This window comes from Pseudoliparis swirei, chromosome 9 (assembly GCF_029220125.1).
Source record: "Pseudoliparis swirei isolate HS2019 ecotype Mariana Trench chromosome 9, NWPU_hadal_v1, whole genome shotgun sequence".
Lineage (NCBI taxonomy): Eukaryota > Metazoa > Chordata > Actinopteri > Perciformes > Liparidae > Pseudoliparis > Pseudoliparis swirei.
Genome location: NC_079396.1, coordinates 22,461,774 through 22,470,533, shown reverse-complemented (window position 1 = coordinate 22,470,533; position 8,760 = coordinate 22,461,774).

The window sequence follows — 8,760 nt, the reverse complement described above, 5'->3', positions numbered from 1 at the left end:
ATATACATCATGACAATATATATATATAAAACAATGTAATAAAATATACACTTTTTTGAGACTGCAGGTCAACTGGAGACAAAAGGAATCAGTAGAAATGAAGTCCTGATTAATACATGTTGTATCAAGAAGTACGATTCCCCTGATTGTCGTTGATTCGTTCTTCTAACCATCTTAACAAACGTTGCCTCTTCCTGTAACGTGACCGACATTCTCCAGTTTGATTCTTTCTACGCAGCAGTGTTGTCAGTTGCATCTTAGTTCCCTTTAGCTTCCAGCTTATCGGCCACTCAATTGTTCTGATAATCCCTGATAAGCAAAAAGCCTGTTTCTATCGGAACATAAAGAAGCCGTATTGTGTAACTCGTGTCCCTCCTGGTTACAGACACAGAAACAGAGGAGAGGGAGGAGTGTATTTCGTCCGGCTGTCACTCTCGTGATCGTGATCTTTCAAAGTTGGCATCACACCTCCTCCAGGACTCAAGGATGACCTGATTACATGTTGGAGGTCAAAGGTCAAACGTCAATGTCACTGTAACCCAATGTCCAATTCTCGTGAATGCGATGTCTCGGGAATGCTTTCAGTTAATCGTGTTCAGATTTGCCACAAACATCCACTTTGGACTCGAGTATGGACTGATTACATGTTGGCGTTTAAAGGTCAAGGTCACCGTGACCTCACAACACCCCTTTGTTGTGCATAACTCAAGAGTTGATATGCTAGATGTAACAATAATATACAAAAATGTACGTAGACTACAAGCTTCAGGTGTAATGGATGCATATTTAATTGGCCTCTTTTCGTCATGTCAACGGAATAATTTGACATTTTGAGAAATCTGCTCATTTTCTTCATGGCTGAGATTTAAAAGAGACGTTTGCTACCATGTCTATATGGTAAATATGAACCTCCGGCATGCAACCGTTTAACCCCCCTGTTACCTTCACATTTAATAACATATTTTACCCTCGGGGTCAATTTGACCCCAGCAATTAAAACCTCCAGAAAATTATTAGAATTAATATTGTTTCCCAAGTTTAATTGTGAGGTACTTTATGTTTGTTTGTTGACTACCTAAATAGCCCTTTAAATATATAAAAAAGTTGATATTTCTTATATGTTTGACACAGTGAAAAACAGCCTGGGGTCAAATTGACCCCAAAGAACACCAACGTTAAACATTGAATGGGGTCAAATTGACCCTAAATGTAACAGGAGGGTTAAATAATATCATGTGGCTGACTATTCTTTCGGAGATGACCGGTCCTAAAGATATAATCGGACACATGACTCCCCAAATAAACAACAGATTGTAATTTTTCTACTACATAGCTATATTGTGTTAGTTGATGTACCTTTGGTTGCGTAAGTGTTGATTGAACACGGGCGACACCGAGACACATTATGCATTATGTGAACCGTCATTAAAAAGCTTCTGGACATTCTTGAATGAACAGGGGGAAGAACAAAAATCTAACTCTAGAAACAATAAACGCAAAGTGCGTGTTTTGTTTCTCCATTGTAATTTAGAATACGTGTATAACAAAGTAATAACATGTTGTACGTGATTAGCCCTGCTGTCTCCAGAAAGGAGACTTGTTGCCTGCTCTTCCCCAAGGCAGCAGAGAATAACACTCGCAGAAGTAAAGAACAACACGTGCTGTATCCACAGGAAGTCCCCGATGACATAACTTTGTGACTGAAACACGCTATTAGTAGATTCTCACCAGTTCCGTGGGGATAGCGGATGGTGTTGGCTCAGCTGAAGGTGTTAATGCTGTAAACGCAGACCTTTTACTTGTAGCGGCTTTACGGAAGAGAGTTAGCATTTTCTACATTTTATTCGACAAATATGAAAAGCCTTTGTGAAACCTGGATGTTTTTGTATCGGAAAAAGCAATACCATGAGCCACAGGGTCCAGCTTCTGTGTAAATGTCCCGTACATTCGTCTGAAAGAGAGTCGATGGAATGGAAGCAACGTGTGAAAAGAAAGTGATTCTTGAAGGAGACTGCAAAAGCCAATACCCGGCTGCTGTATGTGCACCCTTAGAACAAGGAGCGAGACCAGATCAATACCTCTCTCTTTCTTTCAACGTCCCTCTCCTCCCTCTGCTCATCACCCGAGGCAGGAGGGGAACTTCACAGCTACAGGAGACATTTATTTACAGGCCCGCTTGGTGGCTCTGTGGGACGCAGTCCAGCGACTCCGTGTTCTGCTTGTTAGAAGGCCTCGTTTAGATCTAACAGCATCGGATCGCCTCCCGATGGACCAGTGAGGGGGTTTAGAAAAAAAAGTAGCAGCAGTTTCACCGCCCCTGTGAGGATGCTTGGTTTGTCGATGTACATTTATGTTCAGAGTTCTGTCCTCGTGTGTTAGATTTTAAAGATTTTAAACCTCTGTGGGGGTAAAATGTGCCGTTCTCTCTCCAATTTGACTTGATGAACTTGGTGCTTGAATGGAGACGTTAAGATGACATATTTTTGTAGGGGTTGAGGTTGTACACATACAGTGCAACTGCAAAACAAAGAGGTCTATGAAAAATATGGGTATGAAATGAATGTCTGTTGATTTGTAATGTATTTATTTTTTTATTTTTTACTTTTCACATTAATGCCTTTTACCTTTCTTTAGTTCTTTTACTTTGTACTCCATGCTTATCATTTGGTTATATGTAGTTTGATTGTTTGGTCCTTCCCTCCCTCCTCATTGGGTCCTACTCTTGGAGGGTATAAACATGTGGGAGGGGATGGGTGGGAATCTTTGGCGGGTGTTTATGTGGATATGGATGGATTTGGATGTGTGCTGATTTTATTTTGTTGTAGATATATATTTTAAAAATTCTTCTCGATGTCAAGGAATAATCTGTTTGTGGAAAATGCTAAATAAAAAGTTATAAAAAATAAAAAAAGATGACATATTTTTGTAGGCCAAACTTTTAAAAAATAAGCTTTTTGGAAAACAAACATTTGATGCTTACATGTTTTGTTCAGAGTTGAAGAGTGAAGGCAAGCTGCAAAATTAAAAAGCTTATGTCGAGCTATCAACAAATGAAACCACGCTCTCGCGAGCACGAGTGTGCACAACGAGGCCGTGACGTTGGTGTGATCATGTTTCGTGGTCTCATTTAGCCGTGAGCAACCTCTTCTTTTAAGACACGTAAAAGACTCTGAATTAACTGCTGTGTTTTATATTGTAGAGAAAAGAAATTGTAAGAAAATGTTAAAATGTCTTATCTTGTGTTGTGTAAATTGCTGTTTTCAAGTCCAAGTAAAAGACAATGTCATGGCTGTTCATCTCAATGATCTTGAAAAATTATGTAAACTACTGAATTATGGAATGGTTTAATGATTCATTTAGCTTTTTTGTTTCCAATCATATGACAAATGTGTTCATTGCACTAAAATGTGCAGTCTAGTAGGGAGGAAGTAAAAATACAGCGGCCCAATCCCAATGACCCCCCTAAGCCCTGAACCCTGACCCCTCAGGGACTCCCTGACGTCACCCGGTATGGTTGAGTGTGGATGGGACCGCACTTTGCTGCTACATGTCACGTGACCATCCATGAAAAGATATTCTGTACAGTTGCGGATATATATTTTATGAATTGATTTGAACGTCTTCAAGGTTTTTTCCTCATGAGATGAGACGTCATTTCAAATGATCTATTGACTAGTTCTTGTCAAAACAGCTTCAATAACAAAACGAAATATTTGATGAATGTGAGTAAAATAAATTCTCTATATATTTAGTACTTTTATGTTCCATCTTTACTCCCTTTTGTTGTTGTGTGAATGTAATTTATCGGGCTGAACACCCACGTGCCGTCCTCTTTGTTTACCTTTTTTTATAACGTCTCCATGCTTCCATTGGTAACTGTGTGTTTAACATCGCATTGCAATGAATTGTGGGTAATTCCCTACGGCAAAGTCAGCGTCTAATGCCGACTTACGGAAAGGGTCCATAAAGGGCTCAAAATGTCTGCCAGAGAGCCCTCAAACACTGGAACTAAAGTGCCTCAATGTAAGAGATTGGGATTGGGCCACTATCTAATGTCATGTGACATGTCAATGTTGCCCTTCATGTGTTTACTAGTTCAGCAGGAGTGACCTGATCAGCAAAAAACATCTTGACAGTTGAAACCTCTATGCATAGCTGAAACTTTTACGCATTGCCTTATGCAACACGTATTATTTTCCTCTGTCAGAGCGAGCTCTAGAAACATTCTTACATAACTGCAAGATATTGGACAGTCTGAAACATCTTCCAACGATGAGCATTATTCGAAGCTGCAGCCTCGATCACATTTGTGCTTGCTTACTGTCACAGGAGAACATGTACGCAGTCTACAAGAAGAGCTAGTATCATATAGGACTACTTAACTGTGATGAATCATTTGGTGGTTTGATCCACGATGTTAACATTTAGATTTCAAGTCATCACATGGTTTTTGTAACCGGGGTCTGAGTCAGTAAATACGGTATCTTCAGATTTATTAAGTGGACATTGTTCATCTGAATTTCCTTTTACATAAAGAGTGACACTTTTGTGTTTTAAATGTGTTTTAATCTCTGAACCAAGACACCAAACTTCATTGATCTATCTCCAGATGCCACTAGAGTGTTTGGGAGAAAGTGTTGTGAGAGAATCGATAATGAACATATTTATTAAACTAGAACGGGCACTCGGTAGAGCGCATACCTTCGCATATCAAAAGATTGGGCATTGAATTATGAACATTTTGGCATTAGTTGCATGCCAATTGGATAGAAATTGCTCGCATCCTCTTCAAAACACTGGTTCTGGCGTACCGTGCTCTAGACGGATCGGGCCCCGTCTACATCCGGGATATGGTCACACCGTACACCCCGGCACGTTCGCTCCGCTCGGCAACAGCCAATCGTCTTGTGCCTCCTGCACCTCGAGCTAATCACTCTACATCCAGACTGTTTGCTGTCCTGGCTCCTCAGTGGTGGAACGAGCTCCCCACTGACATCAGGACAGCAGAAAGTCTCTACATCTTCCACCTGAGACTGAAAACACATCTTTTCCGACTATATCTGGATTAAAACACAGATTTGCATTTCAGTGGCACTGGGATGGCACTTATTGTGGTGCTTGTGGTTCGACTGAGTTGAGGAAGTGTTGCTTCCTGTGTTCTTGTTGTTCTAGGTTTGTACTCTAGGTTGAAATGCACTTATTGTAAGTCGCTTTGGATAAAAGCGTCTGCTAAATGACATGTAATGTAATGTAAAAAAATTGCTATGGTAAAAAGAAGATTTTGACCTTTTCATGACCTTGACCTTTGACCCGATCGATCCCAAAATCTAATCAAATGGTCCGCGGATAATAACCAATCATCCCACCAAATGTCATGCTATTCAAGAAGATTTTGACCTTTTTCATGACCTTGACCTTGACCTTTGACCCGATCGATCCAAAAATCTAATCAAATGGTCCCCGGATAATAACCAATCATCCCACCAAATTTCATGCGATTCGGTTTAATACTTTTTGACTTATGCGAATAACACGCGCGCACGCATACAAATACACGGCGATCAAAACATTACCTTCCGCAGTTTCAATGCGAAGGTAATAACAACTGTCGGACTATAATGTCTGAAATTTGCAATGAACTCGACGCCCCCCCTGAGACATGCGGTGGGACAGTTTGAGAATGAACAGATGTAGATCCAATCGTCGCTTAACATTCAGCAGCTGGAGAGACAGATTTAAAAGGAGCATCAGTATTGGACGGCATGGCCAGAAACAGGACTCAATGAGCAACTCGATGCTAAGGTTTGGCATAGTAACGTCAAAGTTGATAATATGTAAATAAATCTATTCATGTTTATTCCTTAAAGACCCCTTTGACAAAAACAAGTCATTTTACCTCACAGAACATTGCCTCGGTCCGTTAGTTTGTGTTTCTGTTTTAACGGGATCATTTGGATTCACCAAAGTCACACAATAACCAAGATAACATCAACTTAAACTGAGTTATTTCAATTTTTTATTGTGGGCCTTTAAGGTGGCTGCAATGCGCTCCATGGGATCCACCCCGCAGTATATGGCTTTGCTTGTGCAGGCATTCTTGTTTCTTTTTAATAGGCAACACTTCTTTGATCTGATCTCGCTATAATTAGGGACTCACCGCTCCAACTTTTACAGTCCCGGTACCCAGTATCTGATACCAGGGTAATAAGTTTACCTCACTGTGTGAAAATGACTATAGGATCATTATTTGTATGTGTAAGGCAGCACAAGTAAGGCTTGGCATATAAACATTGCTTTTTTAAACTATTTAAAACAATATGTAACAAATAAATACATGAACTGGACTGAATAATTATTTACTGTTATAATAACAAATCATGGACCAGCAACTTGGTAAAGAAAGTGTTTACCTTTATAATACAACAAGAAATTAGTTAACACAGGAATAATTACAGTATTTAATGTTTATATAGAATTGAAGTGAATTGTCACGATACCTGATCGATTATTTAGCATTGATACCAATTATTGGTATCAGCACATCCCGAATCAAACTGAATCCATCAGTGGAGTCGTCACTATGGGATCATTTGGCAGTAGATTGACAAAACATTTGAAAAGGTATAGTTAGATATGTGACTGTAAATACAACTTTTTCTATGATTCTGAATATATATATTTAATTATATCTGTGTCAAATAAAAATGAATTAATTTCATCAATTGACTTTCCATCTATTAGAACGATAGATTCATAATGTGAAGTGTCCTGTTTCTCTTTAAAAGACTCATACATGTTCTTATTTCAGCCTTAGTGCTCAGTGCCTTCTTGTTGATAAGATGTACATCAATAAGGTGTTGAAATACGACGTGTTATGTAATATGCAACGGAAACACTCACGGTGTAACGGTCAAATATGTCCAGAATGTTTGATGATTGTAGTTTTCCATATACAGATCCCCTTCATACACCAATCAACCAATTACCACGCGCGTGACTTTTCACCCTCCAAATGACCCTTCCGCCACCTGCATGCGCAAACAGCCCGTGACGTCACCCTGAACGTTACATAAGCGCTGCACTACAACTGCAACCAATGTGCAGCACGTGCGTGCTCATGAGATCATTTGAGATTGCACGTCCGACGATGCACGTGTCGCTGCACGGAGAGACGAAGCGCGCCGCCGTCACTCAGTGAGCGTGCCAGATTCCCCCCGAGATGATTCCCGCAGCCGGTCGTCGCCTCCCTGCATGCGGTGCGTGCGTGTGACGCGGAGACATATTTGCCAACTTCACACACGCAGTCCAAGGATTCATTCATCTTGCAGCTAAGCAAAAAGCCTGCATGACCACCACATCACACACACACACACACACACACACACACACACACACACACACACACACACACACAGCGCCGCCGCTCCCATAACGCGCACTACGCGCTGTGCGTAGGGAACCAAGTCCTGAGGGGGCACCACAAAATAGGCAACTAAAAAAATCCTCATAGTTATAATAATTATAATGCCGATATTATTTCAGTCTAGAAATATTAGGCCCCTTTTAGGCATGTATATCACAAAACAGGCAGAACAAGAGATATATTTAATCGCTTACACCCCCCCCCCCCCCCTCGCCGTGGGTACCTTTCCTATCTCAGGGGGGGCATCATGAAGGAGTTATGCTTTAAGCTACCAAAATAGCGGCACAGACACACAGACACACTTAACCTGTAACATAATTGTATGGACATGGGAATGTTATTTCTTTCCCATCATGCCTTTCCCCCCCCCTTTTTTTTCTTCTTTCGTTGGTGGGTGGGCGGTTTAGCACGTTTACGCATGTGTCAGCGGGTGTCGGTGTGTCACTGTGTCGGTGTGTGTCAGTTTGTCAGCAGTGGGGCCTATAGGACTCGAACTGGGTGGGGGGAGGAGATGAATTACAGCCGTCCAGGAGCTCTGACTCAGATACATGGCCGCTGCAGAGGGTGTGCGGGAGGTCAGAGACGCATAAGACGTGGAGAACCAACACAGTGGAATGAAAACGTTGTGTGCTTAACGTTCCGCATTCAGCTCCCAGGCGAGATGTCATGCTCACTGTGTCTGCGTGTGTGTGTGTGTGTGTGTGTGTGTGTGTGTGTGTGTGTGTGTGTGTGTGTGTGTGTGTGTGTGTGTGTGTGTGTGTGTGTGTGTGTGTGTGTGTGTGTGTGTGTGTGTGTGAGAGAGAGGGCTCTTACCATTGACTGATCAGTGAGTCACTCCATGTGATACAGACAGCATCTGTTGCAGTGAATTTAATGCAGCATGGATTTCTGCTGTGCGAATTATGAGTTTTAATAACTTGGCGTGCAATATGACTGTGTGTGCATATTTCGTGAGTGAGCTCTGAGAATGAGAATATAGAAGCCATGTGATAGAAGAAGATGACACGGTCGCCTTAAAATATATCTGTTTGCAGTTTGTTTTTACTGTCCGAGCCACTTAGCCTGGGCTACCATGTTTCTGTTTATGGGAGAGATGTATCATATACTGTGGATGACAAAAATAGATGTGTTGAATTGTATTCGTTGCATTGGAAACTATACTGTAAGAGATTTAGCTTCATTCCAGGTGAGAAATGACCAAAGCAGCTATTTTCAAAACCTTATTCCCAGAACAAGGAACTCTGAGTAATGAAAGGAAAATATGCTCAGGTCGTAAATAATACCACGACAGTTAACAAGGTTTTTTCAAATTGAATTCAGCATTTATCTCTGCTCGT